We start from the raw sequence: 17726 nt of genomic DNA on the forward strand, positions 1-17726 counted from the left end.
CCATGTGTCGTTAGGGTGCACAGTATCAGCTGGTCAAAGGGCCGGACTTGTCAACAGACTGTTGAATTCCAAGCCGTGCCTTCCTATCAACGACTGTCCTTCGGTCTACTTTAGAGAAAGGAGGTCCACAAGGAGGTTTGACTTTCTTGTTCTTGGTTATATTAAAATATAGCCATGGAGTCTCAGGATGCCCTAGCATAGCTGTTCAGTGATCATGTCTTGTAAACAGATTGTTCAAGTCCCAGCGATTCCATCCTTTTAGTTGCCGTTTTCTCCGTTCTACATAAAAGGCAGGAGGTCCAAAAAGAAAACATGACAGTCTTTTCCTGCTTTCAAAAGATCTGAAGACATGTGACATTAGGTTGCACAGCATTAGCTGGTGAAAGCTCCTGTCCTTTCATCTGGAGATCCTGAATTCGTATCCTAAAACTGCTTTCCATTTGACAATTGTGCTAATTTGCATATGTAAAGAGCAGAAGGTCAAGATAGTAATTGTAACTCTTGGGCTGAAAAATACAAAAGCTAATAATAACTGGAATCTGTCTTTCCCCAGAATTGTGAGCAACACATCAAAGGGTTTGTCGTAGGCTCTTTGGCGCAATGGATAGCGCATTGGACTTCTAGGTTGTGAGTTGACGTGATTCAAAGGTTGTGGGTTCGAGTCCCACCAGAGTCGAAGGCTTTTAGCTACCAAGACCCTGCTGAAAGCTTTTCATCTCACATTGTTGTGCCTGTTCATACTGTGACTCACCCTTCCACAATCTGCAGCTGGAGAGTGGCGCCGTGGCTTAGTTGGTTATAGCGCCTGTCTAGTAAACAGGAGATCCTGGGTTCGAATCCCAGCGGAGCCTTAATCACGTGGTCAACTAGGGTCTGTTTGTTTGGCTGTTTCTCAGTTGAGATATGGTACATCCTGAAAATTCAGAGTTGTCACGGCAGCGGTACATTTTCAGCCAAAGGCCCGTACTTTGGGCAAAACTTTCTAGTTTTCACTCTAACGGACCAATCCAATTCATGGATGCCCTGGAGCATAAAGCCTTCACTGATAGCACTTAACTCCAGAAGCACTTCATTGTGGGGCGCCATGGCTTAGCCGGTCAAAGCGCCTGTCTTGTAAACAGGAGATCCTGGGTTCGAATCCCAGTGGTGCTTTCTAACAATGTTTGCCGTCTTCGGCCTCCACTCAGTGGCTTTCTTGTCACATTTTTGTATCTCTTCACACTGTGACTCATCCTCCCTCAAAACATAGATTTTCAAATCCCAGCGTTGACCTCAGTCTGACAGCAGCTAGGGGCTGTCTTTGTGTCTGTTTATCGGATGAAATACAACCTTCTTATAATTCATGGTTGTTATGAATGCTGTCATAACTTTCTGATATTTTTGGAAAACGGACCAATTTGATTTATGAACAACCTTTACCCTAAAGCCTTCACTGATAGGACTTAATTTGTTTAGCATTTCCTGTTAGGGCGCCATGTCTTTTGCCTGGCTTTAGTCTCAAGGGTGTCCATGGCCCAAGCACCTGTCTTGTAAGTAGGAGCTTCCGTGATGAAATCCCTGTGGTGCCTTCTATTAGTGGTTGTGGTCTTTGGCCTTCATGAAGGTTATCAAAAAGATTGAACTTTCCGTTACCTGTCTTAATCAAAAGAAAGCCGTGCAATTTTAGGATGCCCTGGCATAGCTGTCCAAGGACCACGTCTTGTAAGCGAATTGTTTGAATCCCAGCGATTCCTTCCATTCAGAGGCTCTGCTCTCCGATCTACTGGAAAAGGCAGGAGGTCCGGGCAGAAAATACGATTGACGTGTTCCCGTTTTCAGTAGACCTGAAGCCATGTGTCGTTAGGGTGCACAGTATCAGCTGGTCAAAGGGCCGGACTTGTCAACAGACTGTTGAATTCCAAGCCGTGCCTTCCTATCAACGACTGTCCTTCGGTCTACTTTAGAGAAAGGAGGTCCACAAGGAGGTTTGACTTTCTTGTTCTTGGTTATATTAAAATATAGCCATGGAGTTTCAGGATGCCCTAGCATAGCTGTTCAGTGATCATGTCTTGTAAACAGATTGTTCAAGTCCCAGCGATTCCATCCTTTTAGTTGCCGTTTTCTCCGTTCTACATAAAAGGCAGGAGGTCCAAAAAGAAAACATAACAGTCTTTTCCTGCTTTCAAAAGATCTGAAGACATGTGACATTAGGTTGCACAGCATTAGCTGGTGAAAGCTCCTGTCCTTTCATCTGGAGATCCTGAATTCGTATCCTAAAACTGCTTTCCATTTGACAATTGTGCTAATTTGCATATGTAAAGAGCAGAAGGTCAAGATAGTAATTGTAACTCTTGGGCTGAAAAATACAAAAGCTAATAATAACTGGAATCTGTCTTTCCCCAGAATTGTGAGCAACACATCAAAGGGTTTGTTGTAGGCTCTGTGGCGCAATGGATAGCGCATTGGACTTCTAGATTGTGAGTTGACGTGATTCAAAGGTTGTGGGTTCGAGTCCCACCAGAGTCGAAGGCTTTTAGCTACCAAGACCCTGCTGAAAGCTTTTCATCTCACATTGTTGTGCCTGTTCATACTGTGACTCACCCTTCCACAATCTGCAGCTGGAGAGTGGCGCCGTGGCTTAGTTGGTTAAAGCGCCTGTCTAGTAAACAGGAGATCCTGGGTTCGAATCCCAGCGGAGCCTTAATCATGTGGTCAACTATGGTCTGTTTGTTTGGCTGTTTCTCAGTTGAGATATGGTACATCCTGAAAATTCAGAGTTGTCACGGCAGCAGTACATTTTCAGCCAAAGGCCCGTACTTTGGGCAAAACTTTCTAGTTTTCACTCTAACGGACCAATCCAATTCATGGATGCCCTGGAGCATAAAGCCTTCACTGATAGCACTTAACTCCAGAAGCACTTCATTGTGGGGCGCCATGGCTTAGCCGGTCAAAGCGCCTGTCTTGTAAACAGGAGATCCTGGGTTCGAATCCCAGTGGTGCCTTCTAACGATGTTTGCCGTTTTCGGCCTCCACTCAGTGGCTTTCTTGTCACATTTTTGTATCTCTTCACACTGTGACTTATCCTCCCTCAAAACATAGATTTTCAAATCCCAGCGTTGATCTCAGTCTGACGGCAGCTAGGGGCTGTCTTTGTGTCTGTTTATCGGATGAAATACAACCTTCTTATAATTCATGGTTGTTATGAATGCTGTCATAACTTTCTGATATTTTTGGAAAACGGACCAATTTGATTTATGAACAACCTTTACCCTAAAGCCTTCACTGATAGGACTTAATTTGTTTAGCATTTCCTGTTAGGGCGCCATGTCTTTTGCCTGGCTTTAGTCTCAAGGGTGTCCATGGCCCAAGCACCTGTCTTGTAAGTAGGAGCTTCCGTGATGAAATCCCTGTGGTGCCTTCTATCAGTGGTTGTGGTCTTTGGCCTTCATGAAGGGCATCAAAAAGATTGAACTTTCCGTTACCTGTCTTAATCAAAAGAAAGCCGTGCAATTTTAGGATGCCCTGGCATAGCTGTCCAAGGACCACGTCTTGTAAGCGAATTGTTCGAATCCCTGCGTTTCCTTCCATTCAGAGGCTCTGCTCTCCGATCTACTGGAAAAGGCAGGAAGTCCGGGCAGAAAATACGATTGACGTGTTCCCGTTTTCAGTAGACCTGAAGCCATGTGTCGTTAGGGTGCACAGTATCAGCTGGTCAAAGGGCCGGACTTGTCAACAGACTGTTGAATTCCAAGCCGTGCCTTCCTATCAACGACTGTCCTTCGGTCTACTTTAGAGAAAGGAGGTCCACAAGGAGGTTTGACTTTCTTGTTCTTGGTTATATTAAAATATAGCCATGGAGTCTCAGGATGCCCTAGCATAGCTGTTCAGTGATCATGTCTTGTAAACAGATTGTTCAAGTCCCAGCGATTCCATCCTTTTAGTTGCCGTTTTCTCCGTTCTACATAAAAGGCAGGAGGTCCAAAAAGAAAACATGACAGTCTTTTCCTGCTTTCAAAAGATCTGAAGACATGTGACATTAGGTTGCACAGCATTAGCTGGTGAAAGCTCCTGTCCTTTCATCTGGAGATCCTGAATTCGTATCCTAAAACTGCTTTCCATTTGACAATTGTGCTAATTTGCATATGTAAAGAGCAGAAGGTCAAGATAGTAATTGTAACTCTTGGGCTGAAAAATACAAAAGCTAATAATAACTGGAATCTGTCTTTCCCCAGAATTGTGAGCAACACATCAAAGGGTTTGTTGTAGGCTCTGTGGCGCAATGGATAGCGCATTGGACTTCTAGATTGTGAGTTGACGTGATTCAAAGGTTGTGGGTTCGAGTCCCACCAGAGTCGAAGGCTTTTAGCTACCAAGACCCTGCTGAAAGCTTTTCATCTCACATTGTTGTGCCTGTTCATACTGTGACTCACCCTTCCACAATCTGCAGCTGGAGAGTGGCGCCGTGGCTTAGTTGGTTAAAGTGCCTGTCTAGTAAACAGGAGATCCTGGGTTCAAATCCCAGCGGAGCGTTAATCACATGGTCAACTAGGGTCTATTTGTTTGGCTGTTTCTCAGTTGAGATATGGTACATCCTGAAAATTCAGAGTTGTCACGGCAGCGGTCCATTTTCAGCCAAAGGCCCGTACTTTGGGCAAAACTTTCTAGTTTTCACTCTAACGGACCAATCCAATTCATGGATGCCCTGGAGCATAAAGCCTTCACTGATAGCACTTAACTCCAGAAGCACTTCGTTGTGGGGCGCCATGGCTTAGCCGGTCAAAGCGCCTGTCTTGTAAACAGGAGATCCTGGGTTCGAATCCCAGTGGAGCCTTCTAATGATGTTTGCCGTCTTCGGCCTCCACTCAGTGGCTTTCTTGTCACATTTTTGTATCTCTTCACACTGTGACTCATCCTCCCTCAAAACATAGATTTTCAAATCCCAGCGTTGACCTCAGTCTGACGGCAGCTAGGGGCTGTCTTTGTGTCTGTTTATCGGATGAAATACAACCTTCTTATAATTCATGGTTGTTATGAATGCTGTCATAACTTTCTGATATTTTTGGAAAACGGACCAATTTGATTTACGAACAACCTTTACCCTAAAGCCTTCACTGATAGGACTTAATTTGTTTAGCATTTCCTGTTAGGGCGCCATGTCTTTTGCCTGGCTTTAGTCTCAAGGGTGTCCATGGCCCAAGCACCTGTCTTGTAAGTAGGAGCTTCCGTGATGAAATCCCTGTGGTGCCTTCTATCAGTGGTTGTGGTCTTTGGCCTTCATGAAGGGCATCAAAAAGATTGAACTTTCCGTTACCTGTCTTAATCAAAAGAAAGCCGTGCAATTTTAGGATGCCCTGGCATAGCTGTCCAAGGACCACGTCTTGTAAGCGAATTGTTCGAATCCCAGCGTTTCCTTCCATTCAGAGGCTCTGCTCTCCGATCTACTGGAAAAGGCAGGAGGTCCGGGCAGAAAATACGATTGACGTGTTCCCGTTTTCAGTAGACCTGAAGCCATGTGTCGTTAGGGTGCACAGTATCAGCTGGTCAAAGGGCCGGACTTGTCAACAGACTGTTGAATTCCAAGCCGTGCCTTCCTATCAACGACTGTCCTTCGGTCTACTTTAGAGAAAGGAGGTCCACAAGGAGGTTTGACTTTCTTGTTCTTGGTTATATTAAAATATAGCCATGGAGTTTCAGGATGCCCTAGCATAGCTGTTCAGTGATCATGTCTTGTAAACAGATTGTTCAAGTCCCAGCGATTCCATCCTTTTAGTTGCCGTTTTCTCCGTTCTACATAAAAGGCAGGAGGTCCAAAAAGAAAACATGACAGTCTTGTTCCTGCTTTCAAAAGATCTGAAGACATGTGACATTAGGTTGCACAGCATTAGCTGGTGAAAGCTCCTGTCCTTTCATCTGGAGATCCTGAATTCGTATCCTAAAACTGCTTTCCATTTGACAATTGTGCTAATTTGCATATGTAAAGAGTAGAAGGTCAAGATAGTAATTGTAACTCTTGGGCTGAAAAATACAAAAGCTAATAATAACTGGAATCTGTCTTTCCCCAGAATTGTGAGCAACACATCAAAGGGTTTGTTGTAGGCTCTGTGGCGCAATGGATAGCGCATTGGACTTCTAGATTGTGAGTTGACGTGATTCAAAGGTTGTGGGTTCGAGTCCCACCAGAGTCGAAGGCTTTTAGCTACCAAGACCCTGCTGAAAGCTTTTCATCTCACATTGTTGTGCCTGTTCATACTGTGACTCACCCTTCCACAATCTGCAGCTGGAGAGTGGCGCCGTGGCTTAGTTGGTTAAAGCGCCTGTCTAGTAAACAGGAGATCCTGGGTTCGAATCCCAGCGGAGCCTTTATCACGTGGTCAACTAGGGTCTGTTTGTTTGGCTGTTTCTCAGTTGAGATATGGTACATCCTGAAAATTCAGAGTTGTCACGGCAGCGGTCCATTTTCAGCCAAAGGCCCGTACTTTGGGCAAAACTTTCTAGTTTTCACTCTAACGGACCAATCCAATTCATGGATGCCCTGGAGCATAAAGCCTTCACTGATAGCACTTAACTCCAGAAGCACTTCGTTGTGGGGCGCCATGGCTTAGCCGGTCAAAGCGCATGTCTTGTAAACAGGAGATCCTGGGTTCGAATCCCAGTGGTGCCTTCTAACGATGTTTGCCGTCTTCGGCCTCCACTCAGTGGCTTTCTTGTCACATTTTTGTATCTCTTCACACTGTGACTCATCCTCCCTCAAAACATAGATTTTCAAATCCCAGCGTTGACCTCAGTCTGACGGTAGCTAGGGGCTGTCTTTGTGTCTGTTTATCGGATGAAATACAACCTTCTTATAATTCATGGTTGTTATGAATGCTGTCATAACTTTCGGATATTTTTGGAAAACGGACCAATTTGATTTATGAACAACGTTTACCCTAAAGCCTTCACTGATAGGACTTAATTTGTTTAGCATTTCCTGTTAGGGCGCCATGTCTTTTGCCTGGCTTTAGTCTCAAGGGTGTCCATGGCCCAAGCACCTGTCTTGTAAGTAGGAGCTTCCGTGATGAAATCCCTGTGGTGCCTTCTATCAGTGGTTGTGGTCTTTGGCCTTCATGAAGGGCATCAAAAAGATTGAACTTTCCGTTACCTGTCTTAATCAAAAGAAAGCAGTGCAATTTTAGGATGCCCTGGCATAGCTGTCCAAGGATCACGTCTTGTAAGCGAATTGTTCGAATCCCAGCGTTTCCTTCCATTCAGAGGCTCTGCTCTCCGATCTACTGGAAAAGGCAGGAGGTCCGGGCAGAAAATACGATTGACGTGTTCCCGTTTTCAGTAGACCTGAAGCCATGTGTGGTTAGGGTGCACAGTATCAGCTGGTCAAAGGGCCGGACTTGTCAACAGACTGTTGAATTCCAAGCCGTGCCTTCCTATCAACAACTGTCCTTCGGTCTACTTTAGAGAAAGGAGGTCCACAAGGAGGTTTGACTTTCTTGTTCTTGGTTATATTAAAATATAGCCATGGAGTTTCAGGATGCCCTAGCATAGCTGTTCAGTGATCATGTCTTGTAAACAGATTGTTCAAGTCCCAGCGATTCCATCCTTTTAGTTGCCGTTTTCTCCGTTCTACATAAAAGGCAGGAGGTCCAAAAAGAAAACATGACAGTCTTGTTCCTGCTTTCAAAAGATCTGAAGACATGTGACATTAGGTTGCACAGCATTAGCTGGTGAAAGCTCCTGTCCTTTCATCTGGAGATCCTGAATTCGTATCCTAAAACTGCTTTCCATTTGACAATTGTGCTAATTTGCATATGTAAAGAGCAGAAGGTCAAGATAGTAATTGTAACTCTTGGGCTGAAAAATACAAAAGCTAATAATAACTGGAATCTGTCTTTCCCCAGAATTGTGAGCAACACATCAAAGGGTTTGTCGTAGGCTCTGTGGCGCAATGGATAGCGCATTGGACTTCTAGATTGTGACTTGACGTGATTCAAAGGTTGTGGGTTCGAGTCCCACCAGAGTCGAAGGCTTTTAGCTACCAAGACCCTGCTGAAAGCGTTTCATCTCACATTGTTGTGCCTGTTCATACTGTGACTCACCCTTCCACAATCTGCAGCTGGAGAGTGGCGCCGTGGCTTAGTTGGTAAAAGCGCCTGTCTAGTAAACAGGAGATCCTGGGTTCGAATCCCAGCGGAGCCTTTATCACGTGGTCAACTAGGGTCTGTTTGTTTGGCTGTTTCTCAGTTGAGATATGGTACATCCTGAAAATTCAGAGTTGTCACGGCAGCGGTCCATTTTCAGCCAAAGGCCCGTACTTTGGGCAAAACTTTCTAGTTTTCACTCTAACGGACCAATCCAATTCATGGATGCCCTGGAGCATAAAGCCTTCACTGATAGCACTTAACTCCAGAAGCACTTCGTTGTGGGGCGCCATGGCTTAGCCGGTCAAAGCGCATGTCTTGTAAACAGGAGATCCTGGGTTCGAATCCCAGTGGTGCCTTCTAACGATGTTTGCCGTCTTCGGCCTCCACTCAGTGGCTTTCTTGTCACATTTTTGTATCTCTTCACACTGTGACTCATCCTCCCTCAAAACATAGATTTTCAAATCCCAGCGTTGACCTCAGTCTGACGGTAGCTAGGGGCTGTCTTTGTGTCTGTTTATCGGATGAAATACAACCTTCTTATAATTCATGGTTGTTATGAATGCTGTCATAACTTTCGGATATTTTTGGAAAACGGACCAATTTGATTTATGAACAACGTTTACCCTAAAGCCTTCACTGATAGGACTTAATTTGTTTAGCATTTCCTGTTAGGGCGCCATGTCTTTTGCCTGGCTTTAGTCTCAAGGGTGTCCATGGCCCAAGCACCTGTCTTGTAAGTAGGAGCTTCCGTGATGAAATCCCTGTGGTGCCTTCTATCAGTGGTTGTGGTCTTTGGCCTTCATGAAGGGCATCAAAAAGATTGAACTTTCCGTTACCTGTCTTAATCAAAAGAAAGCAGTGCAATTTTAGGATGCCCTGGCATAGCTGTCCAAGGATCACGTCTTGTAAGCGAATTGTTCGAATCCCAGCGTTTCCTTCCATTCAGAGGCTCTGCTCTCCGATCTACTGGAAAAGGCAGGAGGTCCGGGCAGAAAATACGATTGACGTGTTCCCGTTTTCAGTAGACCTGAAGCCATGTGTGGTTAGGGTGCACAGTATCAGCTGGTCAAAGGGCCGGACTTGTCAACAGACTGTTGAATTCCAAGCCGTGCCTTCCTATCAACAACTGTCCTTCGGTCTACTTTAGAGAAAGGAGGTCCACAAGGAGGTTTGACTTTCTTGTTCTTGGTTATATTAAAATATAGCCATGGAGTTTCAGGATGCCCTAGCATAGCTGTTCAGTGATCATGTCTTGTAAACAGATTGTTCAAGTCCCAGCGATTCCATCCTTTTAGTTGCCGTTTTCTCCGTTCTACATAAAAGGCAGGAGGTCCAAAAAGAAAACATGACAGTCTTGTTCCTGCTTTCAAAAGATCTGAAGACATGTGACATTAGGTTGCACAGCATTAGCTGGTGAAAGCTCCTGTCCTTTCATCTGGAGATCCTGAATTCGTATCCTAAAACTGCTTTCCATTTGACAATTGTGCTAATTTGCATATGTAAAGAGTAGAAGGTCAAGATAGTAATTGTAACTCTTGGGCTGAAAAATACAAAAGCTAATAATAACTGGAATCTGTCTTTCCCCAGAATTGTGAGCAACACATCAAAGGGTTTGTTGTAGGCTCTGTGGCGCAATGGATAGCGCATTGGACTTCTAGATTGTGAGTTGACGTGATTCAAAGGTTGTGGGTTCGAGTCCCACCAGAGTCGAAGGCTTTTAGCTACCAAGACCCTGCTGAAAGCTTTTCATCTCACATTGTTGTGCCTGTTCATACTGTGACTCACCCTTCCACAATCTGCAGCTGGAGAGTGGCGCCGTGGCTTAGTTGGTTAAAGCGCCTGTCTAGTAAACAGGAGATCCTGGGTTCGAATCCCAGCGGAGCCTTTATCACATGGTCAACTAGGGTCTGTTTGTTTGGCTGTTTCTCAGTTGAGATATGGTACATCCTGAAAATTCAGAGTTGTCACGGCAGTGGTCCATTTTCAGCCAAAGGCCCGTACTTTGGGCAAAACTTTCTAGTTTTCACTCTAACGGACCAATCCAATTCATGGATGCCCTGGAGCATAAAGCCTTCACTGATAGCACTTAACTCCAGAAGCACTTCGTTGTGGGGCGCCATGGCTTAGCCGGTCAAAGCGCCTGTCTTGTAAACAGGAGATCCTGGGTTCGAATCCCAGTGGTGCCTTCCAACGATGTTTGCCGTCTTCGGCCTCCACTCAGTGGCTTTCTTGTCACATTTTTGTATCTCTTCACACTGTGACTTATCCTCCCTCAAAACATAGATTTTCAAATCCCAGCGTTGACCTCAGTCTGACGGCAGCTAGGGGCTGTCTTTGTGTCTGTTTATCGGATGAAATACAACCTTCTTATAATTCATGGTTGTTATGAATGCTGTCATAACTTTCTGATATTTTTGGAAAACGGACCAATTTGATTTATGAACAACCTTTACCCTAAAGCCTTCACTGATAGGACTTAATTTGTTTAGCATTTCCTGTTAGGGCGCCATGTCTTTTGCCTGGCTTTAGTCTCAAGGGTGTCCATGGCCCAAGCACCTGTCTTGTAAATAGGAGCTTCCGTGATGAAATCCCTGTGGTGCCTTCTATCAGTGGTTGTGGTCTTTGGCCTTCATGAAGGGCATCAAAAAGATTGAACTTTCCGTTACCTGTCTTAATCAAAAGAAAGCCGTGCAATTTTAGGATGCCCTGGCATAGCTGTCCAAGGACCACGTCTTGTAAGCGAATTGTTCGAATCCCAGCGTTTCCTTCCATTCAGAGGCTCTGCTCTCCGATCTACTGGAAAAGGCAGGAGGTCCGGGCAGAAAATACGATTGACGTGTTCCCGTTTTCAGTAGACCTGAAGCCATGTGTCGTTAGGGTGCACAGTATCAGCTGGTCAAAGGGCCGGACTTGTCAACAGACTGTTGAATTCCAAGCCGTGCCTTCCTATCAACGACTGTCCTTCGGTCTACTTTAGAGAAAGGAGGTCCACAAGGAGGTTTGACTTTCTTGTTCTTGGTTATATTAAAATATAGCCATGGAGTTTCAGGATGCCCTAGCATAGCTGTTCAGTGATCATGTCTTGTAAACAGATTGTTTCAGTCCCAGCGATTCCATCCTTTTAGTTGCCGTTTTCTCCGTTCTACATAAAAGGCTGGAGGTCCAAAAAGAAAACATGACAGTCTTGTTCCTGCTTTCAAAAGATCTGAAGACATGTGACATTAGGTTGCACAGCATTAGCTGGTGAAAGCTCCTGTCCTTTCATCTGGAGATCCTGAATTCGTATCCTAAAACTGCTTTCCATTTGACAATTGTGCTAATTTGCATATGTAAAGAGCAGAAGGTCAAGATAGTAATTGTAACTCTTGGGCTGAAAAATACAAAAGCTAATAATAACTGGAATCTGTCTTTCCCCAGAATTGTGAGCAACACATCAAAGGATTTGTTGTAGGCTCTGTGGCGCAATGGATAGCGCATTGGACTTCTAGATTGTGAGTTGACGTGATTCAAAGGTTGTGGGTTCGAGTCCCACCAGAGTCGAAGGCTTTTAGCTACCAAGACCCTGCTGAAAGCGTTTCATCTCACATTGTTGTGCCTGTTCATACTGTGACTCACCCTTCCACAATCTGCAGCTGGAGAGTGGCGCCGTGGCTTAGTTGGTTAAAGCGCCTGTCTAGTAAACAGGAGATCCTGGGTTCGAATCCCAGCGGAGCCTTTATCACGTGGTCAACTAGGGTCTGTTTGTTTGGCTGTTTCTCAGTTGAGATATGGTACATCCTGAAAATTCAGAGTTGTCATGGCAGCGGTCCATTTTCAGCCAAAGGCCCGTACTTTGGGCAAAACTTTCTAGTTTTCACTCTAACGGACCAATCCAATTCATGGATGCCCTGGAGCATAAAGCCTTCACTGATAGCACTTAACTCCAGAAGCACTTCGTTGTGGGGCGCCATGGCTTAGCCGGTCAAAGCGCCTGTCTTGTAAACAGGAGATCCTGGGTTCGAATCCCAGTGGTGCCTTCTAACGATGTTTGCCGTCTTCGGCCTCCACTCAGTGGCTTTCTTGTCACATTTTTGTATCTCTTCACACTGTGACTCATCCTCCCTCAAAACATAGATTTTCAAATCCCAGCGTTGACCTCAGTCTGACGGCAGCTAGGGGCTTATGAACAACCTTTACCCTAAAGCCTTCACTGATAGGACTTAATTTGTTTAGCATTTCCTGTTAGGGCGCCATGTCTTTTGCCTGGCTTTAGTCTCAAGGGTGTCCATGGCCCAAGCACCTGTCTTGTAAATAGGAGCTTCCGTGATGAAATCCCTGTGGTGCCTTCTATCAGTGGTTGTGGTCTTTGGCCTTCATGAAGGGCATCAAAAAGATTGAACTTTCCGTTACCTGTCTTAATCAAAAGAAAGCCGTGCAATTTTAGGATGCCCTGGCATAGCTGTCCAAGGACCACGTCTTGTAAGCGAATTGTTCGAATCCCAGCGTTTCCTTCCATTCAGAGGCTCTGCTCTCCGATCTACTGGAAAAGGCAGGAGGTCCGGGCAGAAAATACGATTGACGTGTTCCCGTTTTCAGTAGACCTGAAGCCATGTGTCGTTAGGGTGCACAGTATCAGCTGGTCAAAGGGCCGGACTTGTCAACAGACTGTTGAATTCCAAGCCGTGCCTTCCTATCAACGACTGTCCTTCGGTCTACTTTAGAGAAAGGAGGTCCACAAGGAGGTTTGACTTTCTTGTTCTTGGTTATATTAAAATATAGCCATGGAGTTTCAGGATGCCCTAGCATAGCTGTTCAGTGATCATGTCTTGTAAACAGATTGTTTCAGTCCCAGCGATTCCATCCTTTTAGTTGCCGTTTTCTCCGTTCTACATAAAAGGCTGGAGGTCCAAAAAGAAAACATGACAGTCTTGTTCTTGCTTTCAAAAGATCTGAAGACATGTGACATTAGGTTGCACAGCATTAGCTGGTGAAAGCTCCTGTCCTTTCATCTGGAGATCCTGAATTCGTATCCTAAAACTGCTTTCCATTTGACAATTGTGCTAATTTGCATATGTAAAGAGCAGAAGGTCAAGATAGTAATTGTAACTCTTGGGCTGAAAAATACAAAAGCTAATAATAACTGGAATCTGTCTTTCCCCAGAATTGTGAGCAACACATCAAAGGATTTGTTGTAGGCTCTGTGGCGCAATGGATAGCGCATTGGACTTCTAGATTGTGAGTTGACGTGATTCAAAGGTTGTGGGTTCGAGTCCCACCAGAGTCGAAGGCTTTTAGCTACCAAGACCCTGCTGAAAGCGTTTCATCTCACATTGTTGTGCCTGTTCATACTGTGACTCACCCTTCCACAATCTGCAGCTGGAGAGTGGCGCCGTGGCTTAGTTGGTTAAAGCGCCTGTCTAGTAAACAGGAGATCCTGGGTTCGAATCCCAGCGGAGCCTTTATCACGTGGTCAACTAGGGTCTGTTTGTTTGGCTGTTTCTCAGTTGAGATATGGTACATCCTGAAAATTCAGAGTTGTCATGGCAGCGGTCCATTTTCAGCCAAAGGCCCGTACTTTGGGCAAAACTTTCTAGTTTTCACTCTAACGGACCAATCCAATTCATGGATGCCCTGGAGCATAAAGCCTTCACTGATAGCACTTAACTCCAGAAGCACTTCGTTGTGGGGCGCCATGGCTTAGCCGGTCAAAGCGCCTGTCTTGTAAACAGGAGATCCTGGGTTCGAATCCCAGTGGTGCCTTCTAACGATGTTTGCCGTCTTCGGCCTCCACTCAGTGGCTTTCTTGTCACATTTTTGTATCTCTTCACACTGTGACTCATCCTCCCTCAAAACATAGATTTTCAAATCCCAGCGTTGACCTCAGTCTGACGGCAGCTAGGGGCTGTCTTTGTGTCTGTTTATCGGATGAAATACAACCTTCTTATAATTCATGGTTGTTATGAATGCTGTCATAACTTTCTGATATTTTTGGAAAACGGACCAATTTGATTTATGAACAACCTTTACCCTAAAGCCTTCACTGATAGGACTTAATTTGTTTAGCATTTCCTGTTAGGGCGCCATGTCTTTTGCCTGGCTTTAGTCTCAAGGGTGTCCATGGCCCAAGCACCTGTCTTGTAAGTAGGAGCTTCCGTGATGAAATCCCTGTGGTGCCTTCTATCAGTGGTTGTGGTCTTTGGCCTTCATGAAGGGCATCAAAAAGATTGAACTTTCCGTTACCTGTCTTAATCAAAAGAAAGCAGTGCAATTTTAGGATGCCCTGGCATAGCTGTCCAAGGACCACGTCTTGTAAGCGAATTGTTCGAATCCCAGCGTTTCCTTCCATTCAGAGGCTCTGCTCTCCGATCTACTGGAAAAGGCAGGAGGTCCGGGCAGAAAATACGATTGACGTGTTCCCGTTTTCAGTAGACCTGAAGCCATGTGTCGTTAGGGTGCACAGTATCAGCTGGTCAAAGGGCCGGACTTGTCAACAGACTGTTGAATTCCAAGCCGTGCCTTCCTATCAACGACTGTCCTTCGGTCTACTTTAGAGAAAGGAGGTCCACAAGGAGGTTTGACTTTCTTGTTCTTGGTTATATTAAAATATAGCCATGGAGTTTCAGGATGCCCTAGCATAGCTGTTCAGTGATCATGTCTTGTAAACAGATTGTTCAAGTCCCAGCGATTCCATCCTTTTAGTTGCCGTTTTCTCCGTTCTACATAAAAGGCAGGAGGTCCAAAAAGAAAACATGACAGTCTTGTTCCTGCTTTCAAAAGATCTGAAGACATGTGACATTAGGTTGCACAGCATTAGCTGGTGAAAGCTCCTGTCCTTTCATCTGGAGATCCTGAATTCGTATCCTAAAACTGCTTTCCATTTGACAATTGTGCTAATTTGCATATGTAAAGAGTAGAAGGTCAAGATAGTAATTGTAACTCTTGGGCTGAAAAATACAAAAGCTAATAATAACTGGAATCTGTCTTTCCCCAGAATTGTGAGCAACACATCAAAGGGTTTGTTGTAGGCTCTGTGGCGCAATGGATAGCGCATTGGACTTCTAGATTGTGACTTGACGTGATTCAAAGGTTGTGGGTTCGAGTCCCACCAGAGTCGAAGGCTTTTAGCTACCAAGACCCTGCTGAAAGCTTTTCATCTCACATTGTTGTGCCTGTTCATACTGTGACTCACCCTTCCACAATCTGCAGCTGGAGAGTGGCGCCGTGGCTTAGTTGGTTAAAGCGCCTGTCTAGTAAACAGGAGATCCTGGGTTCGAATCCCAGCGGAGCCTTTATCACGTGGTCAACTAGGGTCTGTTTGTTTGGCTGTTTCTCAGTTGAGATATGGTACATCCTGAAAATTCAGAGTTGTCACGGCAGCGGTCCATTTTCAGCCAAAGGCCCGTACTTTGGGCAAAACTTTCTAGTTTTCACTCTAACGGACCAATCCAATTCATGGATGCCCTGGAGCATAAAGCCTTCACTGATAGCACTTAACTCCAGAAGCACTTCGTTGTGGGGCGCCATGGCTTAGCCGGTCAAAGCGCCTGTCTTGTAAACAGGAGATCCTGGGTTCGAATCCCAGTGGTGCCTTCCAACGATGTTTGCCGTCTTCGGCCTCCACTCAGTGGCTTTCTTGTCACATTTTTGTATCTCTTCACACTGTGACTTATCCTCCCTCAAAACATAGATTTTCAAATCCCAGCGTTGACCTCAGTCTGACGGCAGCTAGGGGCTGTCTTTGTGTCTGTTTATCGGATGAAATACAACCTTCTTATAATTCATGGTTGTTATGAATGCTGTCATAACTTTCGGATATTTTTGGAAAACGGACCAATTTGATTTATGAACAACCTTTACCCTAAAGCCTTCACTGATAGGACTTAATTTGTTTAGCATTTCCTGTTAGGGCGCCATGTCTTTTGCCTGGCTTTAGTCTCAAGGGTGTCCATGGCCCAAGCACCTGTCTTGTAAGTAGGAGCTTCCGTGATGAAATCCCTGTGGTGCCTTCTATCAGTGGTTGTGGTCTTTGGCCTTCATGAAGGGCATCAAAAAGATTGAACTTTCCGTTACCTGTCTTAATCAAAAGAAAGCCGTGCAATTTTAGGATGCCCTGGCATAGCTGTCCAAGGACCACGTCTTGTAAGCGAATTGTTCGAATCCCAGCGTTTCCTTCCATTCAGAGGCTCTGCTCTCCGATCTACTGGAAAAGGCAGGAGGTCCGGGCAGAAAATACGATTGACGTGTTCCCGTTTTCAGTAGACCTGAAGCCATGTGTCGTTAGGGTGCACAGTGTCAGCTGGTCAAAGGGCCGGACTTGTCAACAGACTGTTGAATTCCAAGCCGTGCCTTCCTATCAACGACTGTCCTTCGGTCTACTTTAGAGAAAGGAGGTCCACAAGGAGGTTTGACTTTCTTGTTCTTGGTTATATTAAAATATAGCATTGGAGTTTCAGGATGCCCTAGCATAGCTGTTCAGTGATCATGTCTTGTAAACAGGTTGTTTCAGTCCCAGCGATTCCATCCTTTTAGTTGCCGTTTTCTCCGTTCTACATAAAAGGCAGGAGGTCCAAAAAGAAAACATGACAGTCTTGTTCCTGCTTTCAAAAGATCTGAAGACATGTGACATTAGGTTGCACAGCATTAGCTGGTGAAAGCTCCTGTCCTTTCATCTGGAGATCCTGAATTCGTATCCTAAAACTGCTTTCCATTTGACAATTGTGCTAATTTGCATATGTAAAGAGCAGAAGGTCAAGATAGTAATTGTAACTCTTGGGCTGAAAAATACAAAAGCTAATAATAACTGGAATCTGTCTTTCCCCAGAATTGTGAGCAACACATCAAAGGGTTTGTCGTAGGCTCTGTGGCGCAATGGATAGCGCATTGGACTTCTAGATTGTGACTTGACGTGATTCAAAGGTTGTGGGTTCGAGTCCCACCAGAGTCGAAGGCTTTTAGCTACCAAGACCCTGCTGAAAGCGTTTCATCTCACATTGTTGTGCCTGTTCATACTGTGACTCACCCTTCCACAATCTGCAGCTGGAGAGTGGCGCCGTGGCTTAGTTGGTAAAAGCGCCTGTCTAGTAAACAGGAGATCCTGGGTTCGAATCCCAGCGGAGCCTTTATCACGTGGTCAACTAGGGTCTGTTTGTTTGGCTGTTTCTCAGTTGAGATATGGTACATCCTGAAAATTCAGAGTTGTCACGGCAGCGGTCCATTTTCAGCCAAAGGCCCGTACTTTGGGCAAAACTTTCTAGTTTTCACTCTAACGGACCAATCCAATTCATGGATGCCCTGGAGCATAAAGCCTTCACTGATAGCACTTAACTCCAGAAGCACTTCGTTGTGGGGCGCCATGGCTTAGCCGGTCAAAGCGCATGTCTTGTAAACAGGAGATCCTGGGTTCGAATCCCAGTGGTGCCTTCTAACGATGTTTGCCGTCTTCGGCCTCCACTCAGTGGCTTTCTTGTCACATTTTTGTATCTCTTCACACTGTGACTCATCCTCCCTCAAAACATAGATTTTCAAATCCCAGCGTTGACCTCAGTCTGACGGTAGCTAGGGGCTGTCTTTGTGTCTGTTTATCGGATGAAATACAACCTTCTTATAATTCATGGTTGTTATGAATGCTGTCAT

General features: G+C 45.2%; 25 non-coding genes across 25 annotated transcripts; all 25 read left to right on the plus strand.

Moving 5' to 3' along the window:
* The first annotated feature begins 777 nt into the window (after positions 1-777).
* On the plus strand, positions 778-851 carry trnat-agu (transfer RNA threonine (anticodon AGU)). Its single transcript has one exon. It is a non-coding gene; the product is annotated as a tRNA-Thr (tRNA).
* A 227-nt stretch (positions 852-1078) lies between these two features.
* On the plus strand, positions 1079-1152 carry trnat-ugu (transfer RNA threonine (anticodon UGU)). Its single transcript has one exon. It is a non-coding gene; the product is annotated as a tRNA-Thr (tRNA).
* Positions 1153-2415: 1263 nt separating this feature from the next.
* trnar-ucu (transfer RNA arginine (anticodon UCU)) lies at positions 2416-2505 on the plus strand. Its single transcript is given in 2 exon segments — positions 2416-2452; positions 2470-2505. It is a non-coding gene; the product is annotated as a tRNA-Arg (tRNA).
* Positions 2506-2606: 101 nt separating this feature from the next.
* Positions 2607-2680, plus strand: trnat-agu (transfer RNA threonine (anticodon AGU)). Its single transcript has one exon. It is a non-coding gene; the product is annotated as a tRNA-Thr (tRNA).
* Positions 2681-2907: 227 nt separating this feature from the next.
* Positions 2908-2981, plus strand: trnat-ugu (transfer RNA threonine (anticodon UGU)). The gene has a single exon. It is a non-coding gene; the product is annotated as a tRNA-Thr (tRNA).
* Positions 2982-4244: 1263 nt separating this feature from the next.
* trnar-ucu (transfer RNA arginine (anticodon UCU)) lies at positions 4245-4334 on the plus strand. Its single transcript is given in 2 exon segments — positions 4245-4281; positions 4299-4334. It is a non-coding gene; the product is annotated as a tRNA-Arg (tRNA).
* Positions 4335-4736: 402 nt separating this feature from the next.
* Positions 4737-4810, plus strand: trnat-ugu (transfer RNA threonine (anticodon UGU)). Its single transcript has one exon. It is a non-coding gene; the product is annotated as a tRNA-Thr (tRNA).
* Positions 4811-6074: 1264 nt separating this feature from the next.
* Positions 6075-6164, plus strand: trnar-ucu (transfer RNA arginine (anticodon UCU)). Its single transcript is given in 2 exon segments — positions 6075-6111; positions 6129-6164. It is a non-coding gene; the product is annotated as a tRNA-Arg (tRNA).
* Positions 6165-6265: 101 nt separating this feature from the next.
* Positions 6266-6339, plus strand: trnat-agu (transfer RNA threonine (anticodon AGU)). Its single transcript has one exon. It is a non-coding gene; the product is annotated as a tRNA-Thr (tRNA).
* A 1565-nt stretch (positions 6340-7904) lies between these two features.
* On the plus strand, positions 7905-7994 carry trnar-ucu (transfer RNA arginine (anticodon UCU)). The gene is given in 2 exon segments: positions 7905-7941; positions 7959-7994. It is a non-coding gene; the product is annotated as a tRNA-Arg (tRNA).
* A 101-nt stretch (positions 7995-8095) lies between these two features.
* trnat-agu (transfer RNA threonine (anticodon AGU)) lies at positions 8096-8169 on the plus strand. The gene has a single exon. It is a non-coding gene; the product is annotated as a tRNA-Thr (tRNA).
* A 1565-nt stretch (positions 8170-9734) lies between these two features.
* trnar-ucu (transfer RNA arginine (anticodon UCU)) lies at positions 9735-9824 on the plus strand. The gene is given in 2 exon segments: positions 9735-9771; positions 9789-9824. It is a non-coding gene; the product is annotated as a tRNA-Arg (tRNA).
* A 101-nt stretch (positions 9825-9925) lies between these two features.
* Positions 9926-9999, plus strand: trnat-agu (transfer RNA threonine (anticodon AGU)). Its single transcript has one exon. It is a non-coding gene; the product is annotated as a tRNA-Thr (tRNA).
* Positions 10000-10226: 227 nt separating this feature from the next.
* On the plus strand, positions 10227-10300 carry trnat-ugu (transfer RNA threonine (anticodon UGU)). The gene has a single exon. It is a non-coding gene; the product is annotated as a tRNA-Thr (tRNA).
* A 1264-nt stretch (positions 10301-11564) lies between these two features.
* On the plus strand, positions 11565-11654 carry trnar-ucu (transfer RNA arginine (anticodon UCU)). Its single transcript is given in 2 exon segments — positions 11565-11601; positions 11619-11654. It is a non-coding gene; the product is annotated as a tRNA-Arg (tRNA).
* Positions 11655-11755: 101 nt separating this feature from the next.
* trnat-agu (transfer RNA threonine (anticodon AGU)) lies at positions 11756-11829 on the plus strand. The gene has a single exon. It is a non-coding gene; the product is annotated as a tRNA-Thr (tRNA).
* Positions 11830-12056: 227 nt separating this feature from the next.
* On the plus strand, positions 12057-12130 carry trnat-ugu (transfer RNA threonine (anticodon UGU)). The gene has a single exon. It is a non-coding gene; the product is annotated as a tRNA-Thr (tRNA).
* A 1157-nt stretch (positions 12131-13287) lies between these two features.
* trnar-ucu (transfer RNA arginine (anticodon UCU)) lies at positions 13288-13377 on the plus strand. The gene is given in 2 exon segments: positions 13288-13324; positions 13342-13377. It is a non-coding gene; the product is annotated as a tRNA-Arg (tRNA).
* Positions 13378-13478: 101 nt separating this feature from the next.
* trnat-agu (transfer RNA threonine (anticodon AGU)) lies at positions 13479-13552 on the plus strand. The gene has a single exon. It is a non-coding gene; the product is annotated as a tRNA-Thr (tRNA).
* Positions 13553-13779: 227 nt separating this feature from the next.
* trnat-ugu (transfer RNA threonine (anticodon UGU)) lies at positions 13780-13853 on the plus strand. The gene has a single exon. It is a non-coding gene; the product is annotated as a tRNA-Thr (tRNA).
* A 1264-nt stretch (positions 13854-15117) lies between these two features.
* trnar-ucu (transfer RNA arginine (anticodon UCU)) lies at positions 15118-15207 on the plus strand. The gene is given in 2 exon segments: positions 15118-15154; positions 15172-15207. It is a non-coding gene; the product is annotated as a tRNA-Arg (tRNA).
* A 101-nt stretch (positions 15208-15308) lies between these two features.
* trnat-agu (transfer RNA threonine (anticodon AGU)) lies at positions 15309-15382 on the plus strand. The gene has a single exon. It is a non-coding gene; the product is annotated as a tRNA-Thr (tRNA).
* Positions 15383-15609: 227 nt separating this feature from the next.
* Positions 15610-15683, plus strand: trnat-ugu (transfer RNA threonine (anticodon UGU)). The gene has a single exon. It is a non-coding gene; the product is annotated as a tRNA-Thr (tRNA).
* Positions 15684-16947: 1264 nt separating this feature from the next.
* Positions 16948-17037, plus strand: trnar-ucu (transfer RNA arginine (anticodon UCU)). The gene is given in 2 exon segments: positions 16948-16984; positions 17002-17037. It is a non-coding gene; the product is annotated as a tRNA-Arg (tRNA).
* Positions 17038-17138: 101 nt separating this feature from the next.
* On the plus strand, positions 17139-17212 carry trnat-agu (transfer RNA threonine (anticodon AGU)). The gene has a single exon. It is a non-coding gene; the product is annotated as a tRNA-Thr (tRNA).
* Positions 17213-17726: the final 514 nt, after the last annotated feature.

The sequence above is a fragment of the Misgurnus anguillicaudatus genome, chromosome 9, assembly GCF_027580225.2.
Source record: "Misgurnus anguillicaudatus chromosome 9, ASM2758022v2, whole genome shotgun sequence".
Lineage (NCBI taxonomy): Eukaryota > Metazoa > Chordata > Actinopteri > Cypriniformes > Cobitidae > Misgurnus > Misgurnus anguillicaudatus.